This window comes from Ailuropoda melanoleuca, chromosome 1, assembly GCF_002007445.2.
Source record: "Ailuropoda melanoleuca isolate Jingjing chromosome 1, ASM200744v2, whole genome shotgun sequence".
Taxonomy (NCBI): domain Eukaryota; kingdom Metazoa; phylum Chordata; class Mammalia; order Carnivora; family Ursidae; genus Ailuropoda; species Ailuropoda melanoleuca.
The window spans coordinates 126,885,934-126,901,806 of NC_048218.1; the positions used below are offsets into that span (position 1 = coordinate 126,885,934).

General features: G+C 36.5%; 1 protein-coding gene across 1 annotated transcript in view; it reads right to left on the bottom strand.

Annotated features, from left to right (window-relative positions):
* KMT2E (lysine methyltransferase 2E (inactive)) overlaps positions 1-15,873 on the bottom strand; it is an 89,908-nt gene that overhangs the window by 68,412 nt on the left and 5,623 nt on the right. Inside the window, exon 2 of the mRNA XM_034666751.1 lies at positions 90-162. The gene's annotated coding sequence lies outside the window, so the exon portion shown is untranslated. The remainder of the gene's footprint in view (positions 1-89; positions 163-15,873) is intronic.

Sequence of the window (15,873 nt, forward strand, 5' to 3'; positions counted from 1 at the left end):
AAACTGGTTTTCCAACTGGCAAGTAAAATATATACAAAGTACATTGAGAAAAATGGCAGCCATTAAAGAAATAATATAAAAGGAAATACCATGAGATGTCTGGTAAATCTGAGGTCCAAGAAAGAATAAATGTCTTCACAAAACCTGCTATCCAGAACAGACCTAGAAACCAAGTGAACACAGGAGTATTGAGCTGTTTTTAAATGGCATAAAATTTTAGGTACTTCTAATATGGCACCTAAAATCAAAGGGACTCAAAGACAGCAGCTAATTCTTAAAAAAATAAATTATTCACTTCTTTATACAAAGGAATGTAAACATAGTAAAGGCAACAATTAAAGCAAAGTACCAAATCAAACTGAATAGAAACTGGGAAAATACTATATTAAATACAGATTTAACAAAGCAAAGGCAACAATACCAAAACAAAAACAAAACCCTGAAGTAGGAAAAACGAGATAAAAAGCTACGAAAAGCAATTAAAAACAGTCTATCAGAAAAACGGGAAGGCTGAGGCTGCTTTTAAGACCATGTTTAGAAAGCAAAAAATACCACTGAAAAGATGAGTATCGTACCCAAAAAGCAGGATGAAAATATGAGGGAATTTTTTTTTCTAAAATTACAAATAGAAGTGCCCAATCTAACATAACCTCTTTGAAGAGTCATGTATTGTTATCTTTCTGTCCTTTCTAAGTACCTTATACTTAGAGCTCAAAAAATACTAAAATCAGTGTTTATGTTTTGGACATGTATCACTAATAACCTGGTGAATTTTTGGCTAAATTACTAACGAAAATGAAATAAACTTGAAAGAAATTGTGAGGGACCACATACATTAAGATTTCCTTATAAATTAGAAATTAAGCTGCCCTTACTATGACTTTAAAATTTCTTTTCCCTGTAGCAGTTAACTAAGGTATAATTAAAAAAAAAAAAATACTGGTTGATCAAGATCTATTACCAAGTCATTCCTTATGAAACTTTGGACAAGTCATTTCACAACTCTGGGCTTGAACTATAAAAGGAGGGAGGTTAGGCTGATGATCTTAGTTTAAACCATATAAGCACAAGTATATTAACAGATTTTTCCTGATAATCGAAACAACAATAAATATCAGATTCCAAAAAAGCAACAAAAAGTAACTTTGACAACAGAATGAATTATTTCTCCAACTGGGTTAATATTACTATCAGACAGTGCTCTACAAAAGCACTTACCTGATATTCAAATCTCCCCAAATAGAGGTTCTTTTTTTTTTTTTTAAAGATTTTATTTATTTATTCGAAAGAGGCAGAGACAGCCATCGAGAGAGAGAGGGAGCACAAGCAGGGGGAGTGGGAGAGGAAGAAGCAGGCCCATAGTGGAGGAGCCTGATGTGGGGCTCGATCCCAGGTCGCCGGGATCACGCCCTGAGCCGAAGGCAGATGCTTAACCGCTGTGCCACCCAGGCACCCCCCAAATAGAGGTTCTAATAGCAATAACAAAAATACTGAGTGCTTACAATGCTTAATCCTTATGAGCCTATCGTGTGGGTACATTTATTATCCCCATTTTACAGTCAAGGTAGAGATTAAACTTGTCTTAAGTTCTACAGCTAATAAACAGCAGAATCAAGATTGGAATGCTAGCAGTCTGATTCCAGAACCTACACATTAGTTTGCCTGAAATTAAAATTCACTAGATGACTGGTGTTTACAGTTAAGAGGAAAAAAATGACAACTGCCTCTCTCAAAAAGAGGAGAAATTAAATAAATACATAAGCGTCGCACTCCAGGACATCTGGACTACATTTATTCTAGCATACTGAAAGAATAGTAATGAAACCCACCTTGCTCCTCCCCCAAACCTGATCTACTGAATGAATTTACATGCATTCCACAACACTGCATTAAAACACTACAAAAGTGGAGACGCATGGTCTCAAAGTCTAAAATTCGGATTTAAAATATTTCAGGGATTGGGGCGCCTGGGTGGCACAGCGGTTAAGCATCTGCCTTCGGCTCAGGGCGTGATCCCGGCGTTATGGGTTCGAGCCCCACATCAGGCTCCGCTGCTATGAGCCTGCTTCTTCCTCTCCCACTCCCCCTGCTTGTGTTCCCTCTCTCGCTGGCTGTCTCTATCTCTGTCAAATAAATAAATAAAATCTTTAAAAAAAAAAAAAATTAAAAAAAAATATTTCAGGGATGGTGCAAAGGACATAATCAAAGGACATTCAAATTCTCTATTATTTTCAGGAACAAACGTGCTTCGCTAGTATACTGAAGTTAGGGAACCACGCACCAAATTTGAGATTACTAATTTGCACAAATATAACTCAATTCCTTACACGAAACTATTTGTTAAGCAAAGGCCACCTATATAACCACTTAAATTTTAACTTGAATCCCCTTTTAACAACCACTTGGTTCCTAGAAACAATTTCACCAACCTACATTATAATACTTTTATAGCAAATAAAATCTATTTAAGAAAACCTGTACTCTTGTGTCAGGGTTAGTGTTAGTGGACCTACTTGAAAAATGGAAACCTATATATAAAATTCAATGTTCAAAAAAGCGTATTTTCTGATTCTGTAAAAGTCTCACAGTGTTTCATTGTTATCACATTTAGCACAATTCTGTTACTACTAAACTCAATGTCAAAGTAGCAATGCTTCAGCTTTCACATTCTGCCACTTACTAATAATGGTTACTTATTCTCTTGAAGCCTTAGCTCCTCATCTGTAAATAGGAATAATCACAGAACCTATTTCTGAATCACTGTTTCAAAGACTGTGTGTGGCACTCAGTGCTAGCTTGATGATCAGATAAAATTTCTGGGAATTAAATATTTAGTAAAAGTCCTTAAGAATGAGTACTGGAGAACAATTCTCAACTATTATACTTGTAAAAAGTCAAGTAAACTATTAAGAATTTCTGACCAGGGTGCCCGGCTGGCTCAGTAAGAAAAGCACGTGACTCCCAATCTCAGGATAGTGGGTTTGAGCCCCACGTTGGGTGTAGAGATTCCTAACAAAATAAATAAATAAACTTAAAAAAAAAGGTATTAAAGTATTAAGAAGAACAGTCTTTTTTTAATTTTCTTAAAGATTTTATTTATTTATTTGAGACAGAGAGAGAGCATGAGCAGGGGGAGAGGCAGAAGAAGCAGACTCCCTGCTGAGCCGTGAGCCAGATGTGGGGCTCGATCCTCAGACCCCAGGACCATGACCTGAGCCGAAGGCAGTCACCCAACAATCTGAGCCACCCAGGCGCCCTAAGAACAACCTTTTAAAAAAAAAAGTACATGGGGGCGCCTGGGTGGCACAGCGGTTAAGCATCTGCCTTCGGCTCAGGGCGTGATCCCGGCAATCTGGGATCGAGCCCCACATCAGGCTCCTCTGCTGGGAGCCTGCTTCTTCCTCTCCCACTCCCCCTGTTTGTGTTCCCTCTCTCGCTGGCTGTCTCTATCTCTGTCAAATAAATAAATAAAATCTTTTTAAAAATTTTAAAAAAATAATAAAAAATAAAAAAAATACATGAAGACAAAGAGTGAGTGTAATGCAAACTATACATTCAGCTGATAATGATGTTTCAATGCTGGTTCACTGAATGCAACAAATGTACCATAATAATGAGGAACACTGACGATGAAGAAGGTTGTACTTGGGTCAGGAGGAGGCATGTAGGAAATCTATACTTTCCTCTCAGTTTTGAAGTGAACCTAAACTTGCTCTAAAAGATGAAGTCCATTAATTTAAAAAATACATGTATGAATACAATATAGTGAACTATTTGTCTGGCATTATATAATGGGGTACCATTCTTTCTACTAGAGTTTTTGGAAAACTTCTAAACACCAGTTCTGCAACCAGCTGAAGTACTGGTACATTCCTCCTTCCCCACCTCAAAGCACCTATGAGTTAAAATAATTAATTTCAATACTATCAGTTTTTTAATGCACCACACTATTATTTTTGAGTAGTATTTGTCATCCCCCAAAGTGTTGGAGATCACTAAACTACAGTGTAAAATGTGGCCTTTTAAAGTAGCAATTCAGGGGTACCTGGGTGGCTCAGTTGGTTTAATAGCCTGCCTGTGGCTCAGGTCATGATCCCAGAGTGCTGGGATGGAGCAGGGCATCCAGCTCCCTGCTCAGCAGGGAGTCTGCTTCTTTCTCTCCCTGCTCATGCTAATAAATAAACAAAATCTTTAAAAAAATAAATAAATAAAATAGCAATTCAGTGACTGATAAGAGTTGAGAGATTAGACTGGAGTCCCTGGGTATAAACATACAATTTGTTTCCTATACACACAAAACTGCTCTCAGGATTTTAGTCTTTACTCATACCTGAGAATATAACTAACAAAAGCTATTTCCTGCTGAAACAGTTATCTATTGCCACTTTCTACTTGCCATATGGCCCACAACTACATAGCTTAGAATTTACTGCTCACTACACAGTGCAAAAGGAAAAAAATCTTCAAACCTGAGAATAATCGCATCTTCCCAAATTCCTTAAAAGCTTACTTTTATGTACAAAAGCAGTAATACCACATACTTCAATGTAAAGCATCACATATGTGAAGCATCATACCTGTAAAGCATAATACCACATACTTCATGGGTTCTACAACTTCCTTCTGTTTAAAACAAATTGCTATCGGGGCACCTGGGTGGCACAGCGGTTAGGCGTCTGCCTTCGGCTCAGGGTATGATCCCAGTGTTATGGGATCGAGCCCCACATCAGGCGCCTCTACTATGAACCTGCTTCTTCCTCTCCCACCCCCCCTGCTTGTGTTCCCTCTCTCGCTGGCTGTCTCTATCTCTGTCGAATGAATGAATAAAATCTTTAAAAAAAAATTGCTATCTACATGAGTAATTTTTAAACTGTGCTGCCAGTAGTCCTCATGGAGTTGGGGATTGAAATGTTAGGAGAAAACAGAATCAGGGAAGTTAACAAAAGAAAATGAGAGACATGTTCTGCAGATTTAAAAGGAAAAGTCTGAGGCTGCACGTCTTATGTGGTACCTATCAAATGGGAAAATGACATTAACTGGAACACTACTTAGCAATATAAAGGAATTACTGATACATGCAAAAACTTGGACGAATATCCAGGAAATTATGTTGAGTGAAATAAAAAAGCCAATCCCAAAAAGATCACATAGCGTATAATTCCATTTACATAAGAGTCTTGAATGACAAATTACAGAAACAGAACAGATCAGTGTATAATGGGGGTAACACCAGGGATTCTTGTAGAGATGGAACTGTCTTAACTATGGTAGAGGACCTATGTATGTGATAAAAATGCAGAGAACTAAACACAGACACACATGCCCATGCACAAAGGGGTAAAACTGGGGAAATGTGAACAAAGTGGATAGATTGTATCAATGTCAATATTGTGGTTGTGACACTGTACTACAGTTTTGCAAGATGTTACCATGGAGAGGGAAACTGGGTAAAGGAAAAATAGTTTGTTTTTTTTAAAGATTTGTTTATTTATGTGTGTGAGAGAGAGCATGCATGTGTGAGCACAAGCAGGGGGACGGGCAGAGGGAGAAGGAGACTCCCTACTGAGCAAGGAGCCCGATGTAGGGCTTGATCCTCGGACTCCAGGATCATGACCCGAGCCAAAGACAGACACTTAACCAACTGCCACCCAGGCGCCCCTCTCTGTATAATTTCTTACAAAGGCATGTAAATCTACATTACTTCAAAATTTAAAATTTAATCTTATAAAATGACATTAAAACTGTGGCCTTCAAACCTTTCTGAGTACTGACACAAACTTTTTTATGAATGAAATTTCACAGTGAAATCTAAGCACGTATTTTGATTCCAGGATGAAAAACAGCTTGAATCTCCTATGCTTTCCCTAACGATTGCTAATGTCAACTTGAAGTACTATGTTAAGGAGGCCACAGCCAGATATAAAGGGAGAAGGCCTCAAGTGATCAGTAATGTCTGTGAACAGGTACAGTAGGCATTTGTACCTCATATTTGCTAAGTCTGTGGTTGAAGAGGGTGGCAGGGGAACGTTCCTACCTATACATCCTCCCACCTACCAGTTAAATTCCATGAAAAGCCTATGGCTTCCTGGAGAATAGCTCAAAAATCACTGTCTAAAAGAAAATACTTCCTGACTCAACATATGACATGAAAAACTTATTTCACTGGTAAACTCTACCTGCACAAAGCAGAAAAGGAAAAATAAGCTTCCAAAAGTAGTGCTGGAGTCTTTTGTAATAAAAAATCAAACAAAAACAACAAAAAAACTGCATTTATCTTTTAGTCAACCTATACAGACTGTTAGGCTGGTTCATTATTGTTTTTTCAGCCTTTAAATATGTATCCCACCAGGTGAGGGCACAATTTTTGACTGAAACAATTAAAGTTGGCAATAATTTTATTTTCTCATTCTTCATTCTAGTCTCAAGTAAAACAATATCCTCTCCAGGATTAACTAAGTATTCCTTCAATCACAATTTTGAATCATTTCTTTCAGATTAGAGATCAAGTCCTCTCTTATTTCACTATCTAAAAACAATACGTATCAAATCGAATTAATAGGATTTAAATAAATCTTTCAGATTCTACTGTCTACATTTTACTATCTCAGCCCTGGGCTGCCAGAGTAATTTTCTAAGTGGTCGCTTTCTCTATTCTAACTTGACATGAATCCACAAACTGCTACTTTTCATATACCTGGGGTCTGGAATTGAAAATGATGGATTCCTAGGCCTCATTCCCACAGATTCTGATTTAGTAAGCCTGGGATGTGGCCTGGATGTCTTATTTTTTAAAAACACATTTGCTCCAGCCCTTTATAACAACTGCTTAGACACTGAACAGATATACTTCAAAACCCACTAGTATCCTAATTTTGGCCTCTTCAAAAAAGCATAGTAGCTCACAGTAATTACAGTTAAGTTCCTAATCTTGACATTATCAGGTTACCCTGTTCCATGCTAATATTCCAATACATAAATTCTCTGATTATGCCAGTCTTTTTGCTATCGTTGGCATATCTTTGCTCATTCCCCTTCAAATTTTCTAAAGTAATATTCCTTTACGTTTTTCCATCCCACCCAAAAAAATCTTATTAAAGCTTCAAGGTTAGGGGCGCCTGGGTGGCTGAGCCATTAAGCATCTGCCTTTGGCTCAGGTCATGATCCCAGGGTCCTGGGATTGAGCCCCGCATCAGGCTCCCTGCTCAGCGGCAGGAAGCCTGCTTCTCCCTCTCACACTCCCCTTGCTTGTGTTCCCTCTCTCGCTCACTGTCAAATAAACAAATTTTTAAAATCTTAAAAAAAAAAAAAAAAACTTCAAGGATCATGTAAGTACTTACTATGCTTCCTTGGAAGATTCTCAACTTCCCAACTTAAGACTTTTCTGCTACAAAACTAGCTTCGAGGTCTCTAGCAGATCAACCCCCTGAGGGCTGTTTCCTCATCTATAAACAAAAATTGAGCCAGACTACCTCAAAAAACTATTCCAGCTATAAAACCTGTTCTACCCTAATCTGTTCCCTTAACTTCCCAAAGAATGTATTATAGTTTTTTAAACCACTAGCTTACATTTTGACCCATTATTTTGAAATAGCTATTAGATGCTTAGCTCTCAAAACTGGATCATCTACTTTACCCTATACCAAGAACTGGAATATTTACATTTTAGCTATCAAAGCCTAGAATGTGGTGGTTAAGATACCACTTAAATTATCCTTGATTGGGGCGCCTGGGTGGCGCAGTCGTTAGGCGTCTGCCTTCCGCTCAGGGCGTGATCCTGGCGTTCCGGGATCAAGTCCCACATCAGGCTCCTCTGCTGGCAGCCTGCTTCTTCCTCTCCCACTCCCCTGCTGTGTTCCCTCTCTCGCTGGCTGTCTGTCTGTCACATAAATAAATAAAATCTTTAAAAAAAAATTATCCTTGATTAAATCATATTCTTCCTTACCCTAACACATTCAATCCCTTCCTCCCCCTTTTAGATGAACACTTTTCTCAACTTTTCTCAAAACAAAGCAAAATACCTGCCACGGAAGAACATTACTGATTTCCTTCTGGAAATTTTTTTGTTTTGTTTTTTGTAACTGTTTCTTTCTCTTATTACTTTTAAAATGTGGAGACTCTCAAGGCTCAATCCACCCCTTATTAGTCTCCATCCATCTTGCATTTCACCATTCATTCCTGTTTGATTTCCTATCCCTAGCCGTCTATAGGGTATGTATCTATTCAATATCTGCCATCACTGCAAAAGTTAAACGTTCAAACTGGCTCTCTTCCACACACTTTTCATTCCATTTCTTGTTCGTATCCCATTCTCCCAATTCTTTTTAATCCTTCTTTTTTCTAATCTCCCATTATATTTGCTCACCTAGCCTTTTGTGCCTCCTCAGGGTTCCAGATTCATTTTTCCTCAGTTTCCATGGTTCCCACCATCATCTTCATCATCTGAGTAATTTCCAATAATCAACCATCCTTCCAGCTTGTCACCATCGAGTTCTGAATATCTGGTCTCCAAACAATGGAAGAAATCTTGCATGTTTTTAAGCACTTCTCCCCCAGATTATAGGGCAACTATTCTATTAATTTAAAATGTAATAAACTCAAATTTATCCATTTAACATATTTATGTTAACATGTTCTGGATACTGGTCTATGTGCTCGGGAATGAGCAGTGAACAAAATTAAGTTGCCCTTAAGGCCCTTTTAATGAGCAAGGGCAATATAATCAAAGGTATCTTAGAGTAGTTTTAAGTAATTGCCTTTGATAATGATTTGTGTATTCTCATTACTTAGCCAAAAATTAGTCTTTATAAGGATCAATACAGAATTTTTTCAAATGATGTGAATTCGAATTCTTGGTCAGCCACTCCTTTTTTCTTTTTTTTTTGAGAGAGTGCGCGAGTGAGTACGTGAGGGAGTAAGGGGGAGGAATCTTAAGCAGGCTACACACCGGTGCAAAGCCTGATGTGGGGCTCGATCTCACGATCTTGAAATCATGACATGAGCTGAAATCAAGAGTTGGATGCTTAACTAACTGAACCACCCAGGCACCCCTTGATCAGTCACTCTTTTAATTATGTGACCCTGAGTCTCTCTAGGCCTCTCATAAAAAATGGGTAAAATATCTACCTTGCAGAGTTGGTATGAATGTTAGCACCTTCCTTCTTAGAATTAAAAGCATGAAGTTCCCATTATTCAATCCAATGATAAATTTAATCAACCCCAGTCACAAATCTGTTGACCACTAAAGCCACTTAGTGAAAAACAGCGGCTCTATTATTGTAAATATCTGAAAAAATCTTAAAATTCTACATTTAAGATATTTACTATAGAAACCTTAAGTCTAAAAAAGAGTAATTTCTAAGTATTAACAAACTACAAAATCAGCAAGAGACTAGCAAAAGAAAAAATACTTTCCACGTTTAAACCATTTATTTCTACAGCACTTTCCCCAGTCCTTTTAATCCCAAGACTTACAGTATTCAACAATCAACTTCTTCCTCTGCATACATTAATATAAATAGAAAAAAACAAAAAACTGGAAATAAAAGGACCAGTGCGTAAGAACTATCGAGAGTTGAAGCGTAGTTAAAAAACGTCTATGCATCTCACTCTCAAGAATGAATTACGGAATTAGATCTAAGCCTCCATTAAGAAAATTACTCAGATATGCAAACTTTATTAACTTCTTATAATATGTCTTGTTCAAGCTTTTAGAGTAGCCAGTCTTGAACAGGCATATAATCATGGAGACACTGTACAATAAAGGGAAAAATAAAATGTCAAGAATGAAGTTGGTAGATACAAGTGCTATTACTGACCAGTATATCTGCTATGAGACAGGCTATATCCACTTTCACCTTCCAACTTAATTTTAAGACCTGTCTTTACAATACAAAACATTATGTACATACATAGATAAGCGTAGTTAAAAAACGTCTATGCATCTCACTCTCAAGAATGAATTACGGAATTAGATCTAAGCCTCCATTAAGAAAATTACTCAGATATGCAAACTTTATTAACTTATTATAATATGTCAGAGTCTGAAATCAAGATATCAGCATGAAAGAGCATTTTAAGATTTCCAAGATACCAAAAAAAAAAAAAACTGGATTTATACATACAACAGGAATTTGAAATTTTGTGAGCTCATCAAAGCCAGTTAGCATGGAGATTCATTTAAAAATTATATATATCTTAAACACTGTATTTTTAATTTAAAATATCATTCACCAATATTTTAGTATCAAGCTAAAATGTTCTCAAACATGGCTCCCCTACTTGGACTTTTGGGTTCTCATTCTTGTATCAACCATAGCTGTGATGCATTGTCTATAGTTTTTGGTTTTAGATTACTTCAAGATAAGAAATTACTTAGACACCAGTGGAACAATGTGAATGTAGACTTCCTTCTAGATCTGGATTTGTATTATTTTTCCCCATTTTCTTTTAGTTATCTTGCCCATAACTAATTTAACAACTTTCTTTAGCAATTAATGTGTTTTTAACAAGTTTTCCAAAGTTGTTAACTTAGTTTTCATTTAAACAATTCTCTCTTCACATTCATTTATCATTGGTTTATGTTATATATAATAATATAAACACAAGTGCAATGGGATTAATGTATTTGGGAACAAACAGGACTCTCACGAACATTCAACTCAACTAGTCAGAGCATCACAGAGTAGTTTACATCATTCAACATACAACTGGCATTAATATTTTTTAAAGATTTATTTATTTTAGAGAGCACAAGCAGGAGGGCAGAGGGAAAGGGAGACAATCTCAAGCAGACTCCACGCTGAGCGGAGCCCAATGTGGGGCTTGATCCCAGGACCCTGATTGTGACCTGAGCCGAAACAAAGAGTGGACACCTAAGCAACTGTGCCACCCTGGTGCCTCTGGCATTAATATTTTTTAAGTGAAGGTTAAGGAATCTTCTGTAGTATCTACATAAAAAGGCTTTGGGGAAAATACTATTAAAAAAAAACATATATATATATACACACACACACACATAAATATAAATAAATAGCACCACAGCACATGAGAGACAATTAAGATAGAGTCAGAAACTCACTTTTTTTCCAGAAGCAGCTACAATACGAACAGCTGGAACACTTACTAAGAACTGTACACACATTAACTCACTGAATTCTCAAAATGACTCTATAAGATAGACTATATCATTATCTCAATTTTGCAGATCAAGAAACTAAGGCACTAAAATATAAGTAACGTGCCCAAGATCACAAAGCAATACAACCTGGTGTGATTATGGTTCCAGTTCCTACTTTTAAGTCCTACGCAATACTGCCTCTAAAGAAGTATTGTTTGAGCTCTCTTAATAAGCATATATCACTTTCATAATCTTAAGAATTAGAGGGGATAATCATGTCCCAGTATGTCACTCCCCAAAACAAATTTTTTAGCAGCTCTCCCATAAAGTCCATAATCTTCCATCCTGGCATTCAGGGCTCACAACTTGATCACAATTTGTATTGCTAGAATTCCAATCCATGACTCTTATACAAATAACAAGTGGGTTCTGGAAACCGATAGATCATCCTGAATTGGGATGTACAGAAACACAAAACATGGAGAGTCTGTCTCATGACACTGCACAAAGACTAATATTCCTTCATTCAGAGAATCTAAAAACAGTGGTCTGGCTTCTCAAGAGGACAGTCAGGATGGTTTCTTGAAAAAGTTTATTAAAGTATCAAGAATTGTGACCTAAATTTTAATCCTTGATCCTATCTAATTACATGACCTAAGAAAAATTATTTAATCTCCCTGGTTTCTGTTCTACTTGTAAAATAAAAGAGAAGAGCTAGAACAGTGTAAAATACAGCTGAGATTAGTAACTAAAATGCAAATTCAAGGCTCCACTAGCTGTGATTAAGTAGGTCTGAAATGGGGCCCAAGAATGTTTGTTTTAGTAAGCATTCCACGTAAATAATACATGTGGTCCCTGGACCACAATGAAAAATATTTAAATAAAAGATCTCACAAGTCAATTCTAACTCTAGTTTCTTAACTTCAGTCAATAGGATGCTACTTTACATAACCAGGATGGGGGGTGTGGCCTAAAAAGACAATCCTCAGTTCATCATGGAATTTGGTTTTGCACCTCTCACCCCCTACTTTTTTAAGACAACAGAATATGATTTAGTAGTGCTACAAACTGAACTTTCATTCTCTTTTAATTTTTTTTTAGAGATTTTATTTATTTATTTGACAGAGATAGAGACAGCCAGCGAGAGAGGGAACACAAGCAGGGGGAGTGGGAGAGGAAGAGGCAGGCTCATAGTGGAGGAGCCTGATGTGGGGCTCGATCCCATAACGCTGGGATCACACCCTGAGCCGAAGGCAGACGCCTAACCGCTGTGCCACCCAGGCGCCCCTGAACTTTCATTCTCTTAAGACACAGATAGTTTATTCAAATGAGTTTTAAATCAATTAAGCACCTACAAAACGCTGATTCAACTGTATCATCTTATTAATCCTCCTTATTTTGAAATATGATCTTAACTTTCTCAGATGGAAATTTTAAGCTTTAGAGAATATAATCTCCACAAGTATTCACAAGTTTTAAAATTTTCTTCTCCCAATTTTCCCTGAAAATTTCTAATTTTCATTTAATAAAAAAATTACCATTTTTCATTTAATATGTTACCCAGGGCTTAAATCAGCAAAATATTCAAATTACTGCCCAACTTCACTACAATTATTTTGCTATCATTAAGGGGAAATATGTCAAATTGATAAAAGTATCATTACAATGTAATTAAAATCTGAATAAATGTTCTCCCTGTTTCTTATCCTTTTCTTGTCCTTTTGAACTTTTCCTCAATGAGTACTCTATTTGTTCCAAAAATCATACACCACTTTGTTCTAAGAGTTACAGATATTTGATGCTCTGCTGTATTAAATGTACCATCTCACCCACCCTTTTTAAAACAGCAAACTTGCATATATGTTAAAATAAAAAACTTATCTCAATAATTTCAGAAAAACATATTTTTCTTCAGAAGAATTACTTCAAGGATTTTTTTTAACAGAGAACAAGGAATAACACCATAATTAAAAAACGTATTTTCAGCCTTGTCTTAGAAATCAAAATGCTAGCATTAATAGCAAATTGTAAACCTAAACAACTGTAACGCAAGGTTCATTTAGCAATAATTGTAAAAACTAAATGAGGAATTGGAACACCGTAATTTAAAAAAAATAATTTAACAGCCTATGTACTTATTTTCTATATTCTGAATTTCAAATTAGACCAGCATTCAGTAGGCTATCTTAAATCCCATTTGTGTAGAAAACTGACACTATCTGACATTATCCAAATTATCTACACTTTCCTTCCTTAAATTTTTTTTAAATCTGTTGTGATTACAAAAGCAATCCATCTGTCTCACAGAAAGACCAGAAGAGAAAACTCCCACAATTCCAATTACCCAGACACAAATCACTGCTAGAAACTTTGGTGTATTTGCAGCCACATGGTAAAAACTTATTCAGGCACCAATAGACACTAAGTCTAGGAAAGTCTGACAGGGAACAGAATATTTACACAACCTCAAAATACCTTCCCACAAATTACTTAATAATGGCAAAAAGAGAAACAGTAACTATACAATGGAGAAACTACTCCACACCTTAACCAAGCAATCAAAACGAACTACTGACAAGGGGCAAACATTAAGTGCATCCAAATAATTAAAACAAAACAAAGTAAAAAACCCACATATTGCATCTCTAGTATTCCAGAAAAAAATGCAAAATCTGAATCTAATCAGAAAGAAACCTTAGATAAACCCAACTGAGGGACACTGTTTAATAACTAGCCTGCCAATGTCATGAAAGACAAAGAGACCTGAGAACTAAATGCAATCTGATCCTGATTTGGCAACTGCACCAGAAAAAAAAGTGCTAATAAAGGGCATAATTGGGACAACCGATGAAAATGGAATATGGACAACAGTCCAGATGAAAAGTATTACATCAATGCTAAATTTCCTAAATGTAACCACTCTGGTTACTTAAGAAAAGATGCTTGAGGGGCGCCTGGGTGGCACAGCGGTTAAGCGTCTGCCTTCGGCTCAGGGCGTGATCCCGGCGTTATGGGATCGCCCCACATCAGGCTCCTCCGCTATGAGCCTGCTTCTTCCTCTCCCACTCCCCCTGCTTGTGTTCCCTCTCCTCGCTGGCTGTCTCTATCTCTGTCAAATAAATAAATAAAATCTTAAAAAAAAAAAAAAAAGAAAAAAAAAAGATGATCTTAGGAAATGCATACTTAAGTGTAGATGGCATCATATATGCAATCTACTCTCAAAGAGTTAAGAATTTCTTTTTATATGTACAGAGAAAATAATAAAGCAAATGTGACAAAAGGTTAAAAATCAGGGGATCCGAGTAAATGGTTTAAGGGAAGTTTTATACTGTTCATGTAACTTCTTTAAGACTGAAATTATTTTAAAATAAAAGCAGTAAGGGGCACCTGGGTGGCTCAGTCATTAAGCTTCTGCCTTCGGCTCAGGTCATGATCCCAGAGTCCTGGGATAGAGCCCCGCATTGGGCTCCCTGCTAAGTGGAAGCCTGCTTCTACCTCTCCCACTCCCCCTGCTTGTGTTCCCTCTCTCACTGTGTCTCTCTCTGCCAAATAAATGAAATCTTTAAAAAAATAAATAAATAAAAATAAAAGCATTAAAACACCTTGGTTTTTTGGCAGTATTCCTCAACATACATGCATATATTTATATATTTGTATTTTTAAAATTAAAAAGTGGAATCATCCGTTTGATACTATTTAGTTTGAGGCCCTCCCAAGTACATTTAAACATCCCGGAAAAAAGACAATTGTCCTCCTCTTGCTCTCCATCCAAACAAACTCTCCCACACCATAAATACCCACTCTACCACCATCTCCTTAACCAGTCACAGCTAATTAAAGGGATCAAGATGGAGAACAGTGGCTCACTGACACCTTGCCAATTCCTGTGAGGTCCAACTGTACTTTCTTCAAAAAAAGTTCTCTAAGATTTCCCTTCCATCTTAAAACAAATCTTTTACTTAGGCTAGTTGGAGCTGATTTCTGTACCTTGCATCCAAACAAACCCTGGAACAGCAAGCTTTTGAGAAGTAGAAATAAACAGTGCAAGGGAAACAGTAGCTACTTAAATTAATCTTTTGTCTGTGCTTGAAAAAATATGGTTTTGCTAGGGGCTTAATGGTAAGATGTAATAAGGCTGTGTCAATTCAGCCAATTATGCAGCTTAATTTAAAGAGAAGCAGCAGAAAAGCAAATAATTCAAAAGGAAAAAACTTATTTCTCAAGAGGAGCTACTATGTATCAGACCAACCTCAGAACCCCATCAATTTATGGTTAATGAAGCAGAGTCTCAACCTTTCAAATCAGTCACATCAAGAATCTTCCCATCTTTTGCCACTTCATTAAAGAGAAAATGGATTTTCAAATTCCTGAAACTTTTCTTTAAACAACATACAAAAAAACAGAGGAATTTAAGAGGTCTCTCTGTAAAATCAAAAAAGAAACTATTATATTTCATTATTAGTCTGTGAAATAAGTCTGTAAAAAATATCGGAAGAGTGTATCTTTCTCATATATAGTCCCCTGATATGTAAACTTTAAAAAAAAAGTTTTCCTAACAATATTCTAATACTTAATTCTTCACATCACATTCCTCACTTTCTGCTAAAAACCACTGACAGGAGGCTTTATTCTTAGACGAGTGAGAAATACGGGAAGACATATTTAATCTTTAAATTTACTTAATTCAAATTAAGTTTAAAATAATTGCTCACAGTAAATTCAGTTAAAGTCTTAAAAATTATGTTTAAATACCTTTT